General features: G+C 43.8%; 1 protein-coding gene and 1 long non-coding RNA gene across 2 annotated transcripts in view; both read right to left on the bottom strand.

Moving 5' to 3' along the window:
* The window catches only part of LOC146496756 (uncharacterized), a 496205-nt gene that overhangs the window by 217295 nt on the left and 255950 nt on the right, over window positions 1–22960 (bottom strand). The gene's annotated exons all lie outside the window — the stretch shown is intronic.
* The window catches only part of LOC146496757 (uncharacterized), a 358433-nt gene that overhangs the window by 155006 nt on the left and 180467 nt on the right, over window positions 1–22960 (bottom strand). The window lies entirely within an intron of this gene.

Raw genomic sequence — 22960 nt, forward strand, 5'->3', positions numbered from 1 at the left:
CAGGGCTGTATGAAGGAGTGCAGTAAACTCTGTTTATCTATCCAGCATCCAATCACAACAGCATTCGCCTCAAGGTGCTTTATATTGTAAGGTATGAGCAGCACTTTGGTGACAGTGGGAAGGAAAAACTCCCTTTTAACAGGAAGAAACCTCCAGCAGAACCAGGCTCAAGGAGGGGCGGGGCCATCTGCTGTGATTGGTTGGGATGAGAGAAGGAAGACAGGATAAAGACATGCTGTGGAAGAGAGCATTCTGGATTTAACAGGAAGCCAAAACAGGAGAAATCCCTGTCAGGACTCTTGCTGCAGCATTTTGGATTAGCTGAAGGCTTTTCAGTGAGTTTTTAGGACATCCTGATAATAATGAATTACAGTCGTCCAGCCTGGAAGTAATAAATGCATGAACTAGTTTTTCAGCGTCACTCTGAGACAGGATATTTCTAACTTTAGAGATGTTGCACAAATGGAAGAAAGCAGTCTTACATATTTGTTTAATATGTGCGTTGAAGGACATATCCTGGTCAAAAATGACTCCAAGGTTCCTCACAGTGTTACTGGAGGCCAAGGTAATGCCATCCAGAGGAAGAATCTGGTTAGATACCATATTTCTAAGGTTTTCAGCGCCGAGTACAATGACCTCAGTTTGATCTGAATGAAGAAGCAGAAAGTTAGCGGCCATCCAGGTTTTTATGTCTTTAAGACATTCCTGCAGTTTAACTCATTGGTGTATGTTATCTGGCTTCATAGTAGGGCTGCCACAAACTATTATTTTGATAGTCGACTAGTCACCGATTATTTTTGCGATTAGTCGACTAATCAGATCATCATCCATTGGACGTAAAACGTACAGCTTATTGCACCAGCGGCATCTGCTCTTATATAACTATCATTAGCTTACAGCTTTAAGTGTTTAAGGTATGTGCTAACTAAAAATAAAGACAAGATGATAGTTTATTAAATTTAAATGAAATTTGCAGATTGTTTCGGTGAAGTTTAATAAACTCCTTGCTATCTAAAATATAACAGGACACCGGAGTAAACTCTCGAGCATCTCACACTTCTGATAATCAGCTGTCTGCTTGACGTTTATTCAGCTGTGTAAAAACTATAACTTTAATCTCAGCCAAACCGATTTACTCAGGAACAAATAAAATACTAAAAAAAGCCAAACAATAACATTTTAAGTTATCTAAGTGACTTATATATCATGTTTAACCTGAGTAGCAAAAGACGGCGGTGGGTTTGAAAACGATTAGCCGGGAGTCCGGTGCTCTCACGGCTCTAGTGAGCCTAGCCCCCGGCTAGCTATCGAGCTAGTGGCTAACAGACGTCTCCAAAAACGTCGGAGCGCTTTTGAAAATATGTGGTGTCTTGATAAACTGAGCAGATATTTGAGGTTTACACAGCTACATTCTCGCCTGAAAATATGTTAAACGTTTATTTTGTGACCCAGAAAGAATAATAAGAGTAATATTAAAACTAACTAGCTGCCGCCATTGTTGGAAACTGAGCTGGGCCGCGCTATGAATTCTGGGATAGATTGGGCCACGAAGTATACACCCGACCCATCCTTCAAATCTGGGAAAGAGTCGGCCGCATTTGCATTTGGACAGCCTTCGTCGCGTTGCTGTAACGTAATAGGCCTTCAAATGCGGCCCCTGAATTTGGACACAGCTACGATACCGCAGTTTCTTCTTCTTCTTCGGGGTTTAACAGCAGCTGGCATCCTTGTACATGCAGTGCTGCCATCTTCTGTTTCAGTCTGTTATTACACTCTTAAATCCTACTACTTATTCCTGCGTCTTTTGGGATCTTACAAAGCTTCAAACGACGCGTCGACTATTAAATCAGTCGTCGACGATTTTGATAGTTGACGTGATCGTGACTAGTCGACTAATCGTGGTAGCCCTACTTCCTAGACAGATAGAGCTGGGTGTCATCTGCATAGAAGTGAAAATGTATGCTTTGCCTTCTGATGATACTGCCTAAGGGAAGCTACAGAGATGAGTCCACTGTCAGAGGCCATAAGAAGATAATTTGTAACCTTCACTAAAGTAATTATTGAAGATAACTCAGAAAGATCGATTGGAGAAAAAGAGTCTAACTTAACATCAATGGTACTAAGAGTAGCTGTAGATAATATTACATCTGTGGGATGATTATTGGTAATTTTTTCTCTAATGATAAAAATTTTATTTGTGAAGAAGTTCATGAAGTCATCACTAGTTAACGTTAAAGGGATGGTTGGCTCAACAGAGCTCTGACTTTTTGTCAGCCTGGCTACAGTGCTGAAGAGAAACCTGGGGTTGTTCTTATTTTCTTCAATCAGTGATGAGTAGTAAGCTGTTCTGGCTTTGCGGAGGGCTTTCTTATAAAGCAACAAACTATTTCTCCAGGCTAAATGATGATCCTCTAAATTTGTGACACACCATTTCCTCTCCAGATTACGACTCATCTGCTTTAGGGTACGTGTTTGAGAATTATATCACGGAGTCAGGTACTTCTGATTAGAGACCTTAGTTTTCACTGGAGCTACAGTATCCAGAGTCGTACGTAGTGAGGAGGTGAAATTATTAACAAGATAATCGACCTCTGTCTGCTGGGGGGCAGCTAGCGGGGCCTACACTGCCTTTGGCTACAGAGAGTCTCCAATTCAGTAATCCTGGCCTCCAGAGCTGCAAACATGCTACATTTGTTACAAGTATCATTACTGCTAAAGGAGAGTAACTAAACATCTGACACAATGAGCAGGAAAGTGCAGGTAGGATGGGTGAAGAGGCCATGCTGCTAGTGAGTCTGCTTCCAACTAAGCTAAGCTAGCGAATCCCTAAAGACACAGTGAGTGACTGTGACAATAGATTAATAAGTGAGTACACAGAGAGCGTGTTTGGGATGACGCATGTGAAGATTACCAAGGCCCAAGGATGACAGCTGGGGATCAAACTACCAACCTTCCAAAGAGTACCAAAACAAAGCTTCGGCAGCCATGAGAACTGGGTAAAGGGTCCATCAAAGGGTCAGTAAATTGTATAATAATACTAACTACGAGCTGCTAATACTAGCAGGAAATAGTATTACTACACCTCTCACCCTGTTTGCAAATTACTTCAAATATATTTAAAAAAGAACTTGTGAGGATGTTTCACGTGTACGTGGCTGAAGTGTCATGTAGATTCATATTAGTGCTGAAGAGGTCATGTCAAACATCATATACAGATACAGTAACAAAAAGGCCTGAGAACTGTGTGATGTGGTTCAATATCTGGAGGTTTGTCGATCAGCTAACGCCACCTCTGTCTCCAGGCTCGTAGGCCACTGGCAGCTTGCCTCACAGGCTGGTGGAAATGCTGGTTATTAAAAGTAAAGTGACAGTTTCCTGGGCTGCAAAATGAAGCTAAAGGTGAAGTATGAAAACATGCAGTTCCTCTAATGACCACTGGAGGCTTGCTCCAAACAAATCGACCCACAGACTACGCACAAATGTTTTCACTTTTAAGAGTTAAGAATCAGAATATCTTATTCATTCCTACATGATGTGGTTACAGTTTCTCTACAACAATCACAGACTGAACTAAATCAATGAATACAATATATTACAAACAAACAGAACTGAAGAAGCTTCTGGAATGAGAGCTGCAACTTAACGAAGTCCAGACGCTTTTCTTTCCAAGCTCCTTAGACTACGACGACCTGGATGACCGAGAACCTTCACAGACAATAAAGTTACCAAATATAAGAATTAGCTCTAATATATCTACAAATAGCAAAATGATAAATATCCAGAGTGTTACAGAGATGAGATGAATATGAGTGAGAGTTGTTTCTGTTGTTTTGTCTGTAGAGGACATGTGACTGCTGCACTGTGTGCTGTGCATTAGATGGAGGAGTTGCACAGAGATAACCAGAGGCAGGAATGATTTCCTGTGTCGGTCAGTGGTGCATTATGGGTAATCTCAGTCTCTCGCTGTGCTCCTGTGACTGGCCAGCACGTCACAGAGCGTGTTGGAGGTGTTGCCTGACAGAGTCCAGCTTCATCCACACAGCTTTACTGTCCTTGTGATCAGTTTGAGTCTGTTGGCACCTGCTGTCCCAGCATGCAACAGCACAGAGGACAGCATCTTATTTGTTTTACATCTGTTTTAAATTATAATTTTAACATTTAAATAATGTTGGAAAGAACGTCGCTCGTGTCCTCTAGAAAACAGATAATCACAGATTTATTGTTGGGAGGAAACGTCTGCACCGTCAGGCTGTTTCAAGTGTTTACACTTCATTTGGTTTAGGTTTGCATTTTAGGCAAAGTGCCTGGAAATCTATACTTTTACTGACTGTCACATAAGTGTGTGGTTGTTGAACGGTCCTGCTGCAGTAACTGAAGGTGTAACCAAAGATGTTTCACAAACACACAAACAGATTCAGTGTGAGGCTGCACTAGTATGAAGGCGTACGTGGACAGTTTTTGGGTAGCGCCCATAAATTTATGGGACCAGGTCCAGACTTATGTTGTGTGGTTTGGGAACAAATCAGGTTCAGTGTAGGGAGACGACAGTCCTCGCTAAGGTTTCATTAGAAACAAACTGAAAACCCTCCTCCTCCAAACTCAACTAAACTCCACAGTGATCAGTGCTCAGCAGTCAGCACTGGGGATGAACACAGCAGGTGTCTGTTACCAGATCTTCACTCCTCAGTCTGATTATGGATAGTTGTGTTCAGGCTAGCTTTAGCATTGGACCCAGTGCACCGACACAGCAGTCAGGAACTGATGTCCCATTTTACAGAAGGTGGTTTCAGTCGAGCAGCAGAGTCGAGCAGCAGAGTCGAGCAGCAGAGGATACTCAAAAGTTAATGAATGAGCAATTATTTTAGACATCAAATATATCTATATTTACACACATAAATATTGTGAGTACAGTGTGAGTGCCTCCAAAAACAAAAACACTTACATCCTTCACCTTTTTTAGAGATGACTTGACAGCGCTCGTGAAATGCTAGCACTCTGCTAATGCTCGCTGATTGGTCGATTAAGACGTTTGTTATGTTTCCCACAAACACGTCGTCAGGATCAGCCCGGACAGCGGTCGTTCTCCAGTATTTGGATGTTCTTCGATAAAATGTTCTTTTATTTATGTTTTAGTTGTTTAAAGGTAGTTGGCTAACAAAGGTGCGTAACAACCACCATCTGGGGACATTACACACCACGAAGCACCAATACACACAACAAACAAACAAAGAAACATTTTTAGACCAGAGAGAGTAACAAACGATTCTTTTTCCTCATCATCATCTGCTCATACAGGAAGCTACTCACTAAATTAAAGCATCTTTATGTTCAACTGATTGGTTTTTAATCTCAGTTATGATTAAGAATCGTAACTGTCAGGAACATTGATCTCACAACAGAAACTGACACCTTGTGCCAGCTTCAGTGGAATTTGATCTGCATTAAAATAACATACGTATAGAAAGCCTGAAAACCATCTACACCCACGAAACACATACAATCTTCATATTTGCTCAAATTAGACGATAAAAGACAACAAAAAGTGTTCAGTCTGACGTCTTAGTGTGCTTTTATGTTGTGCTCAGTCCCACACATGGATCTGGACTCAGTGTGGCGCCTGCAGTGAGCGGAGCGGCCTACAGGAGGCGCCGTCGGCTCCTCCTGGAGTCGAGTGAAAAGCTGCCAAACGCAGAGCGAGCGTGCGGCAGACTGGCTGTTTGTGTTTGACCTTTTCCATCCAAATGAGCTTTAACTTCATTGTGCTGAGGAGAGTTTATGAGGCAGAAAATGAGCCCATATGGCTGTGAAATCAGATCAGTGTCACCAACAACAAATCAAACAACACGTCTGACTGCCAGAGAGCACGGCAACAACAACACTGACTGCAGGCTGAGCCACGGTGACGATGGAGCCGCCATCGCAGGATGACAGCGGCTGACTCATCGGACGAACCGAGGCTCACACTCGCCCGGACAGCTTCAGTGTCATCAGCAGGTCCTGGACTAACGCTGGGGTCTGAGAGCTGGCTGCTCCTAGCCAGTGATGCTGTAACTGTTCAAACAGTTTAATCTGGCGGTTCAGCTTCTGAAGGAAACTGACGTTTTAATAAATATTACAAAGACTTTCCAGCATATTTGGGATCTCCATTTCTAAGGCACTGGGAGAGAATGTACTCTCAAAGGGGAAAATTCAATTATCCAATTACCGTGATTGTCGGGCTATAAGCCGCTGCTTTTTGCACAAGCTTTGAACCCTTTTAGTCGGGTGCGGCTTTTCTATGGATTGTCCATGATTTTTGTGATATCGTAAGACGATTTGTTTTGTTTGTTTGTTCTCCGGCACTACGTTGCCTGGCGGAAGGATCGGGGTTCAAGAGTTGTATGTTGGTCGCATGTCCTTCCGCCAGGCAACGTAGTGCCGTATGAAGTAGCGCGAAAAACAAACTTCAAAGTAGCGCTACGCGTTCAGCGGGAGGCGTGGATGACGAGCGGCGATAAACTTGCGAAAAGCAAGTTATGCCCAACTCCACCAGTAGATTCTGACAGCGTGGAAAAGTGTGAAAACATCCACGATCACCAACGGATTTCAAAGGGCTGGACTGCTGCATGATGGAGACACCGCCACAGCCCTTCAGAGGGTGTTCGACTCTGACACTGACAACAGGATTTGTTTGGTTTTGAAAGTGACAACGAGGAACTCTCATCTCTCAATATAAGATCGTCCTGACAACGATATATATCACAAACACTTTCAGCTAATTCTGTGACTCTCGGGCAGCTCGACCTCCGTGGCGTGTGTTCAGCTGGGCGTCGTGTAGCTGGAGTGTTACACAAGTAACAGTTTTCTTTGTGAGTCTTTGTCACACGGCCTGTTCTAAGGTTCATTCTTTAGCTTCTCGTCTGTAAACACTCTGCATACTGTTTCACGTGAGTCAGTTTATTTTGAAAAATCTCAGCAGGATCTTCAGCTTTATTGTGAAAGGTTTATGTGGAAAATAAACAAGCGGACGGCGGAGCCAGATGATTGTTGTTGCTAACGACAACGCATAAAAACAGTCGCTTGTGCGTCCGTAGTGTGGTTACATTAAATATCAGAGACAGAAAGAACTTCTACAGTGACATCTAAACCATGAACAAATATTACCGTAAACAGTTTATTTTGGACACCACGAAACAAACGACAGCGTAAAATGAACCGACAGACGTTTTTATATCGTGATCCGATACATATGGTTATATCGAACAGCTTACATCCAAGTTTCATAAATGTTTTTCTCCTTTTTGGCCTTTGTGCTCACATTCGTCTTATAACTGAGATCCAACCCACAAAGCAGAGGTCCAGCTAGCTGAGCTGGCAGCCTTTACATGCTGTGAGCTCTGGTCAGACATCAGCAGCAGTAGCTGAGCCCGTGAACAAGCAGCAGCTGCTGCAGGGCGGCACTGGGTCCAGCTGCCACTTTGTTTCAGACAGATTCTACCAACTGTACATTTGGTCTGTTTCAAGCTAAAAGCAACAATTTGTTGTTGTTAGCACCGTGTGTCAGTGTGAACGTGTGTGAAAGCTGATGTGTTCAGTACACTTAGATGGTTAAACTGAACAAACGTTACAGCTGTGGTGTCATTTTTAAAACAACCATACCCACTAAAGGGCAGCACGGTGTCCAAAGACATGCACTTGTCCGTGGGTGCGAATGGTTGTCTGTCCCCGTGTGTCAGCCCTGCGACAGACCGGCGACCTGTCCAGGGTGTACCCGCCTCTCGCCCTGTGACAGCTGGCTCCAGCGTCTCCCTGACACAGACAAGGCTCAGCGGAAGCGAATGGATGAACATCAAATAAATCCACAGTTTAAAAAGCTCATAAATATTTATCTCATAAAAAAGAAAAGGTCACTGCAGGGGGATTCAGTGAACTAGGAGGGTCACGCACACATCCATCTGCTCAGCGACCAGCATGCTGCAGAAGCTGAGCTCACACTGCATCTGTGACAGGAAGAGCTCCATCGTGTAAAGCGATGTGGCTGTAACGTACATCCCAAAGACATGTGGTGAAACAAACACGTGACTTCAGCAGGAAAGTATACAATAAACATTCAGTTTACCTGCTGCAGCTGCACAACAGACAAATGCGACACTTTCAAATAATGTAAGAATTTATAAGTCTGATCGTGGACAGCGTGCTGCAGTTTGGACCACAGACACTGTCCTCCTTTTGTTCTCACATTGAGCTAAAAGATAATCAAGTTTGAAATTAATTTTCTGTCTCATAGATTAGTCAACTTATCATTCGAGCTCGTCCCAAAGCCTCTGTGGCAGAAACCAGCAGAACAATCAGGCCTCCGTTCACCAAATGTTCACTACAAACACACAGATGTTGCTACCTAATCCCCTTCCTGTCCTCCTCTCCTGCTGCAGCCTCACAGCTTCTGTTTGAACACGAGTTTTGGTAAAAATGCAGTTTTAGCTGCACGGCCCCGCAGACGCACCCATGTAAGTAACATCGGCTGTGATGTAATACGCCTCCTCTTCTCTAATCTGTCACATATAAGATTACAGATAATCTGGGTGTGAGGTGACGTCACACGGTCAGACCCAAAGCAAACACTGCGCTGTTATTAGTAGGGAAACACAGAAGACCAATGTGAACAGCTCTGGTGAGCACTTTGATGCTGCGCGTTATTTCTGCCAGTCCTCCAGGATGTCGGGGAACATGCACGCATGCTGCGGTTTGTTAGCATCTTCCAAACCAAAGAAAAATCCCACAGCCGCTTAAACTGACAGCAAATCATGACTTAAACATCGTTTAGTTTGAATTCTAATGATATCATAAGATTATAGCAGATTAAATTTAAACAACTCACATCTAAAGTGTAAAGTTGCTCCACATGTTTACAAAGTGTCTCTTTTTCCTGGAAACCAAATGCAAAGCATCCATACATCTACATCATCTGTAGGAGATCGCCTCTGACTGGATCACCTCCAGAACATCTTCATTTCCATTTTATTCATCGATGGTGTCGAGACAGCTCATCACCTTGTTGTCATCAGAAAAACAGTAACTGATGAACATCATTAGTCAACAGAGTAACTTCCTTCTGTTGTAAAAGTTACATTTTTCCATGAAATACCTGACAGCTCCATTTGGACTTGTTTCTTCATTCTACATTTAAAGTCTACATTTTATTCTAAATGCAGACTTTAAACTTGAGAGCAGGTCCCAGTAAGTTCAGGCTCAGCTCACAGAGACCAGCTCTGTAGACCAAGGATGGAAAGGGTTCTTATTTGAACTCTCAGATAACAAAGACATGCTGACCGAGGGGACGGGACCTGGATTATGGTGGTGAAGACATGACTAATGTGTTGGCTGTCCGTGAGGAGGACTCTATCTGACCACCTGTGACTGAGAGTGAAGGTCCTCATAAACACTTGTGGAGGCAGCGTCCTCACAACAAACAGAAATGACTGACGAGCACTAAAGACATCTGGATTTGATGATTTCTGCCTGTCAGTTCTCATGGTTCACTGTTGTACATCAGTAAATGTAAAAAGCTGATGGTACATTTATACACGAGCTCACTTGTTCAGCAGTCACCTGGAGTTTCCCCTGTGTCACTGACACAGATGCAGCAGCTGGACTGTTTCTGGAAACACACAGATATCCTCACAGCCAGCACGAGGAGGACAGCAGAGAGCTGTGACAGCTGTTATCTTTTCTTCTTGGCCTGTGTGAAGATGCATCAGCCTGGTGTGAACACACTGCTACTATAGCCATACCTCAGAAAACACATGACACATAGCTGTGAGTTATACGTGCATCCCCAAAAATACAGCTGATAACAGACATGGACTTGACTAATCAGTGGCAGCCAATATGCTAACCCAGCTAACCAGCACTAGTGGTTCTTCTGCTTATCCGAGGCCGGGTCGCGGGGGCAGCAGCCCAAGCAGAGAAGCCCAGACCTCCCTCTCCCCAGCCACCTCCTCCAGCTTATCCGGGGGAACACCAAGGCGTTCCCAGGCCAGCCGAGAGATATAATCTCTCCAGCGTGTCCTGGGTCTGCCCCGGGGCCTCCTCCCGGTGGGACATGGCCAGAAAACCTCACCCAGGAGGCGCCCAGGAGGCATCCTTGTCAGATGCCCAAACCACCTCAGCTGGCTCCTTTCGATGTGGAGCAGCGGCTCTACTCTGAGCCCCTCCCAGATTGTCAAACTTCTCACCCTATCTCTAAGGGAGAGGCCGGCCACCCTTCGGAGGAAGCTCATTTCGCGATCTCGTTCTTTCGGTCACTGCCCACAGCTCGTGGCCATAGGTGAGGGTAGGGACGTAGATCGACCGGTAAACTGAGAGCTCGCTTTTTTATCTAATGTCAAATATCTGCATCACATATAAATAGTTCAAACAAAATGAAGATTTTTCTGTCTCACCATCTATTTTAGACGACCCGTGGCGACTGGTTAGCAACGAGTTTCAGCTTTGTGTTATCTGACACAACGTTGTGAATTTCCCTATCAGTGGATATCAGACTATTAGATTAAACAGATTACACACCAATCCTAGTGATCCATATTTACACAACAAGAAAAGATTAAATGAAAGAATCAGCATCTTATATGAGCCCCAGGGTGAAAAACACAGTTGAACAAATGTGTTTAAAAGAATTAAAAGTTTTGTTTTATGTCAACAAATCATTTCCAGTTTTCTCACCAACATCACCGTGGTGATGAGCTCCTTTACACAGACTGTAAAGACCAAAGAACAGCTGTGTTCAAACATCCTGGTTATTCGTAACTGACACACACACACACACACTCTCACACACACACACACACACACACACACACACTACAGGATTTCTACCTGGTACTGTTGAAACTCCCGTTTGGCTGCCTTTTGTTTACTGGTCACATAAACAACACAAACAGTGTTGGTGTGTGCGACTGTCACCAAAGCTTTATAGTGTGTGAGTGTGTGTGTGTGTGTGTGTGTGAGAGTGTGAGAGTGTGAGTGTGTGTGTGAGTGTGTGAGTGCACCTCAGGCCACATCGTAGAGTAACACAAGAACCAGACACACACACACTCTTTGCAGTGACCCCAGCACTGCTGGGTGTGAGCACGTCAACGCTGAGGGTGTAGGTGTAATCTGTAATCAAATTACATTTATATCAAAGTATTTATCTACTATCATTATTATTAGTAATCACAGACCAAACAGTGAAGTCATTTATGGTTATTCAGTTATGAACAAATAAAGTATTAGTTGTTTTCTTTCATGTACTTTATGCGATTGGTCGACCTCAGGTCAGAACATGTGACAGCGTCTCCACAGCACGCTCTCATCCAGCCGCACCACACCGACGTGCTGCAGGGGACAACGCTCTGGTCTAAAACATCTGCTTCACATCTCATTTATTACTTAGAGTCAACAAGAACATGAGAGTGCGCTTCACAAACAACAATCCACTCCTGATGATATGCAAACGTGATGGCCTCTTTTACACAGCATCTATGACGCAGCGACACGCAGCACACGCCGACACACGATCATGCTCTCAACAGCATCACACATGTTTGCTTGGATATGAGTAAAATTACTGCACAACAACCATTCTTTTGTTGTGAGGTTTTTCAACAGGCCTGCTGTCAGCATACTGATGAACAGGTACGTCCTCTTTAGGCTGGTGAAAGTGCTCCAGATGATTACTGAAACTACCATCTGACATCTACAATTACAACAAAATCTGATCATAATATTATTTCAAGGTCATGTCAACACTGGCACTGACAACACCAGCGATGCTGACACACAACAGTTTGCAAAACTCTGTAACAGTATTGTTTACTGATAATTATACAGACAGGGTCACCGAAAAATACAAAAGTAATGTCCATGCATCCATGCATCCACCCATGCATCCATCCATGCATCCATCCATCCATGCGTCCACCCATGCATCCATGCATGCATCCACCCATGCATCCATCCATCTATCCATCCATGCATGCATCCATCCATCCATCCATGCATCATCAATCTATCCATCCACCCATGCATCCATCCATCTATCCATCCATGCATGCATCCATCCATCTATCCATGCATCATCAATCTATCCATCCATCCATGCATCCATCCATCTATCCATCCATCCATCCATCTATCCATGCATCCATCCATCTATCCATCCATGCGTCCATCCATGCATCCATGCATGCATCCACCCATGCATCCATCCATCTATCCATCCATGCATGCATCCATCCATCCATCCATGCATCATCAATCTATCCATCCACCCATGCATCCATCCATCTATCCATCCATGCATGCATCCATCCATCTATCCATGCATCATCAATCTATCCATCCACCCATGCATCCATCCATCTATCCATCCATGCATGCATCCATCCATCCATCCATGCATCATCAATCTATCCATCCATCCATGCATCCATCCATCTATCCATCCATCCATCCATCTATCCATGCATCCATCCATCTATCCATCCATGCGTCCATCCATGCATCCATGCATGCATCCACCCATGCATCCATCCATCCATCCATCCATGCATCCATCCATCCATCCATGCGTCCATCCATCTATCCATCCATCTATCCATGCATCCATCCATCTATCATCCATGCGTCCATCCATCTATCCATCCACCCATGCATCGATCCTTGCATCCATCCATGCATCCATCCATCTATCCATCCATCCATCCATCTATCCATCCATCCATGCGTCCATCCATCTATCCATCCATCTATCCATGCATCCATCCATCTATCATCCATGCGTCCATCCATGCATCCATCCACCCATGCATCGATCCTTGCATCCATCCATGCATCCATCCATCTATCCATCCATCCATCCATCTATCCATCCATCCATGCATCCATCCATCCATCTATGCATCCATCCATGCATCCATCCATCCATGCATCCATTCATCCATCCATGCATCCATCATCCATCTATCCATAAATCCATCCATCCATCCATCTATCCATCCATGCATCCATCCATCCATGCATCCATCCATCCATGCGTCCATCCATCTATCCATCCATCCATCTATCCATCCATCTATCCATGCATCCATCCATCTATCCATCCATGCGTCCATCCATCTATCCATCCATCTATCCATCCATCCATCCATCTATCTATCCATCCATCCATCCATCCATCTATCCATCCATCTATGCATCCATCCATCCATCCATGCATCCATCCATGCATCTATCCATGCATCCATCCATCCATGCATCCATTCATCTATCCATGCATCCATCCATGCATCCATCCATCCATACATACATCCATGCATCCATCCATGCATCCATCCATCCATCCATCCATCCATCCATGAATCCATCCATCCATCCATGCATCCATCCATCCATCTATCCATCCATGCATCCATCCATCCATCCATCCATCCATGCATCCATCCATGCATCCATCCATCCATCCATCCATCCATCTATCCATGAATCCATCCATCCATCCATCCATCCATCTATCCATCCATGCATCCATGCATCCATCCATCCATCTATCCATCCATCCATCCATCCATCCACCCACCCATCCGTTCTCTTCAGCTTATCCTTGTCAGTGTTGCGGGGGGGGCTATCATAGGGTGCGAGCAGGGTGCACCCTGGACAGGTCACCAGTCTGTCACAGGGCTAACACAGAGACAACCATTCACACTGTAATCTAACTCACAGGTCTGTGATGTCACTCTGTCAATCACTAATCACTGCCAGTAAACATACCAGCTAATCCTCCTTTTGGATGAAACGACCAACATTTATAAAATGGGTTAGAAAATGAGTGTGTGGGCCCAAAAACTCCTCAGAGAAGAGTTTGCTGAGGTCAAGACCAAGGACGAGTTTCCATAAACCTCTACAGGAAATAAATGATGGCCACAGAAAAGAGGTTTAAAGGGCTTCAGCTTTCAGGCTCTGAAGGTATGGTTGTGTTTTATGCTGAGCACAGCCATGTGTTTTTACAAAAGTAAATACATACGGATCCACTAGGGTCCACTGAGCGTCCACTGAGCGTCCACTGAGCGTCCACGCCGACGTCCACATGCTGCATTTTAGTATTTCTCTGCAGCACACTCACACACTCCTGCTGCATGTCTCATGCACTTACACACAGCACCACACACCTACTGATGTCACACAGACATATCAAGGACTAACATGTTTCTGACATGTGGACATGTGCATACACTAATGATCTGGTCACGCTGGTCGTGGCCTGAATCATACATGTTATTAATCTCTGGCAGATGGCCCCGCCCCTCCCTGAGCCTGGTTCTGTCAGAGGTTTCTTCCTGTTAAAAGAGAGTTTTTCCTTCCCACTGTCGCCAAAGTGCTGCTCATAGGGGGTCATAATATTGTTGGGTTTTTCTCTGTGTGTTATTGTAGGGTCTACCTTACAATATAAAGCACCTTGAGGCGACTGTGCTTACTCAGTGCTGTATAAATAAATTGTATTAAATTTCTGTGGTCAGACAAAGATGGAGATGACTTGTACATTTGAAATCAAAGTAGCTTGCTCGCTATAAGCTCAGTGTGGGGTATTATCACTTATGATTGGCTGGCTGCACTGACGTGTTGTAATAGTATTTCATTTCATAAAATTAGCAAACACTGAAAAGTGTAGGACTAAACTCTGGCTGTAAAAGCAGGTCAGCGATGCTGCTGTTACATCCAAATACAACTGTTGGCCATTACATGCTTTGAATTGGAAATCAATGTCATAGGCCAAAATTTAAAAGTCAAATATAAAATTATAAAATAGACATTGGAAAATGCAGTTTTGTAAAAAGGGCATTTATAAAGTAAGAGGCTGAAACAGCAGGTGCCTGAGCACCAGCACACTGTCTACGGTAACACACTAACTGTATTTACTAAGAGCTGCGACACAGAAATAAGCAGATCATCAGCTGAATAACAACATAGTATTATAGTACATGGAACTTGATTTCTACTGGAGGACTAGAGTACAGCAGGACACAGTTAAGACACCATATTACACCAGAATATGTGAAATGTGCAAGTAAGGGAAAATGAGAAGATTGGGGTTTATGTACAGTAGAGGAATGGCCACCGTGCAGGAGCTGGGATGTGTTACAGTAACTACAGGAACGAACCAGCAGCATACCAGTAAAAGAACGGTCATTTCCGGTCATTTCCAGTCATTTCCAGTGCCCGGTTATGTCAGGACTGATACAATGAAAACAGCAGCAGCATCATGTCCCCATCTCCCGCTGCGCGGAGCTGCAGGCTGCTTCATACAGAACCACCGGCACACACCGAAACCACAGTGCCGTCTAATAACGGCACTGCTGGGGCCATGATGCAGGATTAGCACTGCGGCTGTCCCTGTATGCTCAGGTGTGTGTATCTGTGTTTGTGTAGCCGCCTACCTGTTGTGCCTTTAGGCCAGGCACGAGTGTGACAGGACTGAATGAACCACGAACCAGCCACGCACGCACACGCACGCACACACAGGAGCCAAATCCCTCACAAGGTCAAGTTGCTGTTTGTAATACTCCGAGATCAACGCCGCTCGCGTGCACTCAAAATCGCATTCACGTAACATGTGAGGTGCGCGTGCATGTGTTAACTCAAAATATTTGAATTGTATGCTAATGACGTCCTTACCGTACACGCCCTGGCCGTGCACGCCCTGCAGGAAGCCGGTAAACAGCCACAGGAGACCGAAAACTACCCCCATCTTCACATCGTCCTGTGGCCTCGTCGCTGCTTCTGCCCCCCTCCGGGGATGAGGATGGATGTTCTCCGCTGCTGCCGCTGCTCTTCCTCCGTCCTCCTCCTCCGCTCCGTACACAATCCCACCCGGTGACCGGCTCTCATCCACAGATCCAAATATTCCCTGCTAGCACCCTCCGACCCCGGTTAGATATGACGGGCAGCTGCGGTCCTGCTCATACCGGTGCTAACGTTTGCTAAAAGCGCCAGAAACCCTTGAGGAGAAGGACGTCCAGCGGCACCCGGCGAGAGCAGATGCTTTACTCGCTCCTTGATGATGACATTCCGGGGGAAAGGATTAAAACTGAAGGAGCAAACAGCCGGTGCGTCAGTCTTCTTTGAGCTGGTCAAAAGTGTGCGCTGACCGTCCTCCGAGTCCACCGGGATGCGCGTCCGTCGGTCAGTACCGGAGATACATCCATCATCCTGCGGAGCAGCGCTACCGCTCCGTGTCAGCGGCTCGGCCCTTCAGGCCGGGGAGAGGAGAGGGACAGTCCGTGATGCCGTGAGTTCCAGCAAAGACGGATAAGCGGTCAGTCCGGTCGATTTGTCGGTGTATTTCACCGGTCGGTGAGAGACGTCACTCAGCGAACCGAGCAGTAAAGTCGCGGGAACGGAGAACGGAAGGACTTCCGGTATTTGTATATCAAAATAAAAGTCGCCTGCCAGCTCATCCGCCGTGTTTATGGCTGATTCAGCAGCGAAGTCTACAGTCTCTGGATTTCACTGTGCTAAAATATCGCGCTTATTATAAAATAATAATAATAATTATTATTAAGTAATAATGGGAATTACTGGTGCAGGGTGTCATGGTCCGGGTGAGTCCGGGGTTTTACCTCCGAATAACGGTTTCCACCTGGAAACCTGCTTAAGACCAGCGCTCACCACAGCTCCCCACCAGGTCTTCAGGTAACCACAGTCAGTGCTGACCGTCATAGTGCTTTCATTAAAAATGAACACCCTGTGTTCTACACCCCCGGTCATCCTGCATCCGCTCACCTGCCCTCCCGTCACACCACTCTCGGATTACCTCACCTGGACACCACGCTGCTTCACCCGGACCAATTACCCCTCTCTTGCCAAAACCTCCACCTGCAAAGTTAGACAAAATCTGGTTATGATTCCCTCTCACCAGGATCAGGACTCAGCTCTTACACCTGGTTTCTTCTCGTGTCAGTGTTCAGAGATTACCCGTCCCCTCTCCCCGGGTCACAGAATCATTTATTTAATAATTTCATGTTTGGATAAAATGACCCAGTGAGACACATAACACTGAAATGTATGTTTCATAAAGTAAAAAAGCCTTTTTAAAGTAGGTGTAATATTGTTCCGATAGCGACAGTCACCGTGTTAGGCGGAGGCTGTTATTGTTAAGAGTAAAGGCGCTGACTTGTGGTGCCTTCCTGACAAACTGCAGCGGGATTGACACGCGCAGGAATCTGCCGCGCAAAGCGTGACGAGCCGCTTCTGTTTTACACCTGTGGGGGAGAGAAAGGACAACACTCCTCACGAGACACGCAGAGCCTGTGGGCGGCACGCGCGCTGGAAATGACAGCCCGAGCCCTCAGCGCGCACGTGTCCGATCTCCTGCTTCCTTCACGGGTCTCAGGAGAGCAGAGGGAGGCTGAGCTCAGCGATGGTGGCGGGATGGCAGCATCCAGGTCTCCGTGCTTAACACTGAACACGGACGATCAACGATATATTTGAATAAATATTTTTTTAAAAGAAAGAAAACCAGTTCAGTTTTCATCCAGCTTCTGTTCATAAGCACACTTCCTCCGTTACACCAGCCCGTGTTGGTTATACATCCATCCATCCATATATATACAGGCTCTGGATTTTAACACCAATAAAGATGATGTCAAAATTCAATAAAACATGGATGAGGACACACGTGCTTGTATTGATTTCCCTTCTGATGACACAGATCTGTTGCTAAACTATTATGGGCTGTAAGCTGAAATGACTGGTTGGTTTAAGATGATTCATGTTGATTCTGTGTAACCAGACTTTTCTAATCTGAAGTCTAATTAAGTCTTAAATAAATAAAACAATTATTATATCTGCAAAGTCTACTCTTACAAAATGTGCACTCGGTGGTTTACTAAGATATAAAATTCATGTTCAGTGTGTTTTTGCGGCCCTGCACTCCATTCCAAGTTTGTCATTTGGCTCTTGCTGCCAGTGTTGTCTCTACACATAACATTAGCAAAGAACCACTTTTAAATGGTATCTTTAGCACTTTGTTACTAGCTAAAAACATCATTGTTTCCAGATGCTGTAAGTTTAAACCTGATCTCTGCACACAGGCCACAGTTTCTTCTTGTGTGGTGCAGGAACTGGTGCAGGAGTTTTGTCTTTGAGATCAGGAGAGCTTTGTTGTAAATATGTCTCAGTCTGAGTTCAGGCTAAATTAAAAAGACGGTCCGAGATGAATTCTTAATTTCCTCCCATTATCCAGCCTTACTCAAAAGGAACGAATACTAAAGACATTATTGCCATTCCTGTCCGGGGATTGGCTGCTCGTGACCAAATCACCTTATGTTGATAATTACAAATAGCAGCGAGGGAGCATTAAGGAGAGCACGACCGAATGAGATGGAGACACAGAAATAAGAATTCAGAGAAGTTTTTCTTTTTTACGAGTAGTAATCAGTTCCCACTAAAGAGATCTAGAGCAGCAGCGGCTCCATGCACCATTACAACACTTTAATGGCATTTTCCCCCTCATTTGTGAATAGGAGAGAAAGGGGGATTAAAAGGAAATTAACCCACTAAAAGGAACTTTGCCCAGTTTAACTTGAACCATTTCATTCTGAAATCAGCTTGGGGGATCTGCAAGGATTAAATAACTTTAAGCAAACACCATGTTTAAATCACTCTAGACTTGGAAAACCCTAGATTAAATGACTTTCGTACACTCCTCACTGGAGAGCAGTGCTCTTAACATTTATGGACATTTTCACTGTATTTAAAAACCTATAGATACACCTGTTATAACACATCTAATACAATCTATTTATAAACTGTATTTATTAAGCAACCAGCATTTCTACCTCTAGTCCTACCTCTTACTCAGTGTGCACTGCCACTGATTACACTGCACCTGCTCCTTTATATGGCACCTATAACTTGTATATAACTGTGTAGATACTTTGTAGCTACTTCTTTAACTTTACGTCTATTTTTTGTTTTTTTCTCTCATTCTAAAGAAATGTTAATGTAAAAAACTTCATGCTGCTAACGGAGAGTAACAGTGACAGTATGCACACTGAAAACATACACTGGTCCAAAACTACTCCCAGAGTCCTCCCAGAGTTACTGGAGGTCAGAGTCAGAAACATGCAGACACACTGTGTTTTATAAACCCACCAGGTTACCTTGTCTGACTGTAGAAGTTATCCAGACGGTTGTAATGGTGACAATAAACATCTATTCTATTCTATTCTATTCTATTCTATTCTATTCTATTCTAGATAGAGTCAGTAATGCATTAACATTATTCAACAAACAGCTACAGTGGAAATTGTGTTTAAATGACTGTAGACTCTGTCATGACTCTGGAAAATGTTGGTCCTCATTTAAAATGACCTTATTTCTAGTACACAAGATTAAATTGGTGGCACTCTTACTTGGTGTGGACTCCCACTCAGTTATAGTCTTAGTACTCACTTCTTGTGTTACCAGCAATATGGCCTGCTGTTTATGTTTGGACTATATTCTTTGATTTAGTGTTGTCCACGGTTTTGTCTTTTGTGGGTCAAAGGAGTTTATCCCCGGTTAGCTATCCCCCAGCAAGTCCTGCTGAGCAGCTCAGAAGTCAGGGCCTCTGAGCTGCAGTCTGAAACAGAAGGCCCTGGGACCAACCATCCTCATTTTGAATACATTTTCTCCACTCGACAAGTGAAAATGCCACCAAGGAAAAACCTCTGCTCTTAGAAACACAACGCTGACTCCAAGAGACCACACTGCCTGTATTCCTGAGCAGGCGGCTGAGCACCGTCTAAAGCTGCTGGCAGAGAGCAAACATACAACTGTAAAATTGTAGTAATGAGACCTGCTTGGAGGTTATTCAAATGAATCATGTGGAATTCTGCCAATACAGTGTTGCTTCTTTCCTGATAGTGAATGATTTAATATGTTTACTCTCACAGATACCTGGTTACAACAGAAGATTGTGTTAGTTTCAGTAAATCACCACCTCGACTGTCAGGATTGAGACCTGACACACTTTCAGTTCTTCTCTTAGGTTTGTCCACCATAACTGGAAGGGTCAAAAACTATTCTGTTATCCATCATCCTCGTGGTCCGACCTCTCAGGCCTCTTATCCGATTTACTGCAGAGTTCTCATTGTTTTAATCACAGTGTGGATCTTGTCCTGTCACACAGTACAAACTGAACATTTACAGTGTTGCCTGAAAACTGTGATTTGTTTGATCAGTTTTTAAAAACATTTAATTACACCTTTAAATTTCATTACAACAGATGTCTTTCTGAAAGTGCTGTAACTAAGTTTAAGGAAGAGATTTCTTCATCGTTATCTTCTTCAGTTTCATGTGTCAACAAAATGTAGAGGAGCTACCTAAACTTTACTCCCACAGGTTGATTATTTTGTTAATATTGTTACATGCTCACTGGCGTGCAAAGGGAGAGGAAATGGCATTGAGCTGACGTTTGTTTGGCCTCGCAAAAGTAAAAGTTGTCCACGATTTGTCACTAATCAAGGAAAACAGGACTGTATTTAGATTGACAACGACTGTTACGCCAAGTATTCCTTTAGAGCGCGTCTTAGCACAAAAACAGCAATACTGAAAGTTTTGTCTTGATGCAGGTTTTCAGAAAACGTCCAGACGAACAGAGTCAACTTTTGGGAACTACTGAAAGTTGCGAAGGAGCTTCTTTTGGTCAGTGGACTCGCCTCAGTGTACCATTTGATACTAATATGACCATAATAATTTACTTCACAGATTATAACAAACCATTGGTATTAAAGGAACTGCACTTCAGTGCTTTTAATCACATCTATCAGATGACAAATGAAGCGTCTTCACACACAGAAGTTAGTCAAAGGGTTCATCAGGGTTCTGTGTACTTTTTATACTAGGTATGCTTCCTTCAGATAATATCATTAGAAAAGACTGCATACATTTTCATTGCTATACAGATGATACATAGCTTTATTTATCCGTCAAGTCAGATGATACAGATCAGCTTCAGGCATGTTGTGACACACACATAGAGGTCTGGATGAACTCTACATTCAGACAAAACTGAGGTTGCATGGCTGAGGTTATAAAACACAGTGTCTCTACTACTTCTGACTTTGACCTCCAGTAACACTGTGAGGACTCTGGGAGTAGTTTTGGATCAGTGTATGTTTTCAGTGTGCATATTAAGCCTACCACTGCTAACATTACAACTGTTGTCACATAGTGAAGCTGAAAAGTTAGTTATGCAGTTATTACTATTGTTTTTCCTTATTATCAGGTTGCTGTAAGAGCTTCCGGAAAAGTCTTCAGATGAATTACTTAACTTTTTTAAAAATAATAACATTAGCATATTTTAGCCATGCAAGATTTCCCTTTCATATCATAAAAACTGTTACAGGCCCTTTAATTACACAGGGATGGGTTGTAAATGGGTGGGTTCAAAGTTGGCTTATTCTTCCCTGTGTTGTTGATGTCAGTGATGTCAGTATCATGTGATGTATCACAGTTTCAACAGTAAACACGGGGTAAACTTTCACGGGTCAAACCACCGTGTCAGACAGGTGCTGCTCAAAACAAGAAAAACAGTTTTCTTTATACAGCTCCAAATCACAACAACAGTTGTCTCAAGGTGCTTTTTACATTGTAACGTAAAGACACTACAAAAATACAAAGAAAAATGAGAAAACACCAATCTTTGAAACCGTGTCCAAAACTGCATACTTTTTAAAATAAAGTCTTGGTTTTTTTTTGAAAGTTCATGTCATTTTGTGGAGTCTGTTTGATTAAAAAGGTCTTTGCTTAAATCCGTGATCTCTCTCAAATACGGCTAAAGAACAAAATGTAGCAATGTTTTATGATTATATATATAATCGCATATGATTGCGATTTCAACACCAATCGCAATCATATGACCCACTGTGCTTTGGTGACAGTGGGAAGGAAAAACTCCCTTTTAACAGGAAGAAACCTCCAGCAGAACCAGGCTCAGGGAGGGGCGGGGCCATCTGCCACGACTGGTTGGAGTAAGGGAGGAAGGCTAGATGAAGACACGCCGTGGATCAGGGGCGATTTTAGCCCATTTTGGGGGTGCTTCAGCTGAGGTTATAAAACACAAATGGGTGCTTCAGCACCCCCAAAATGAATCAAAGCACCCCCAAAGGTTTCTTACTTTTTTTTGACAATATATTTGCTGTTTGTTTGACACACCGCTAAAAATATAAAAAGCATTCAGATTTGGTTGAGACGTAACATTTTAACAACAAAAGTATAGATAACCCCCATCCTCCCAAAATGGTTTGTTCCAGCTCTCCCCTGCTCTGACTCTAGCGCCGTTGCTGCCAGAGCAGGGGACTCCGCTTGTTTACTCTCAGCGGAATTGACCGGAGAAGGCATCAGTTCATGCACTGCACTGGCCTGCACCACGATTAGCATAAGGTAAGAATGAATGACTTTTCTTCTATTCGTTATTTACACGGTTGCATTTGAATAACAGTAAAAAACTCGTTAATGTTCAGTTTCGGACAAAATGTGGGAGCCCGAAATTGTGTCTACTTTCATCTTACAATCCAGCAACAAATAAATTGCACTGCGAACAAAGTCTGTCAACAAAGAAAACATTTTCGTTTCATACTTTTCCGTTATATTCTCTTACAAAGCTAGCTTTAACGCTTCGAGGGTTCCTTTGTTCTGGCCGTCGCCTCGGCGCTTGACCCAGACTTTCGCTCTGTAGTTGCTTTTTAGCATAGTACTACAAAAATTGTAAATCTGTGATATATGATTGATAAACGTAAAGATAACTGTATAAATGTGTTCAATGACTTTGTTACTTTTAATGATTGGAGAGCACCCGCTTCGATTCGCACTCACTTCACAGTTTACGCTGCACGCTCACTGCTGCATTTGTACAGCGCTTTAACTAGTCCCTAAGGACCCCAAAGTGCTTTACACATTC

The sequence above is a fragment of the Neolamprologus multifasciatus genome, chromosome 19, assembly GCF_963576455.1.
Source record: "Neolamprologus multifasciatus chromosome 19, fNeoMul1.2, whole genome shotgun sequence".
Lineage (NCBI taxonomy): Eukaryota > Metazoa > Chordata > Actinopteri > Cichliformes > Cichlidae > Neolamprologus > Neolamprologus multifasciatus.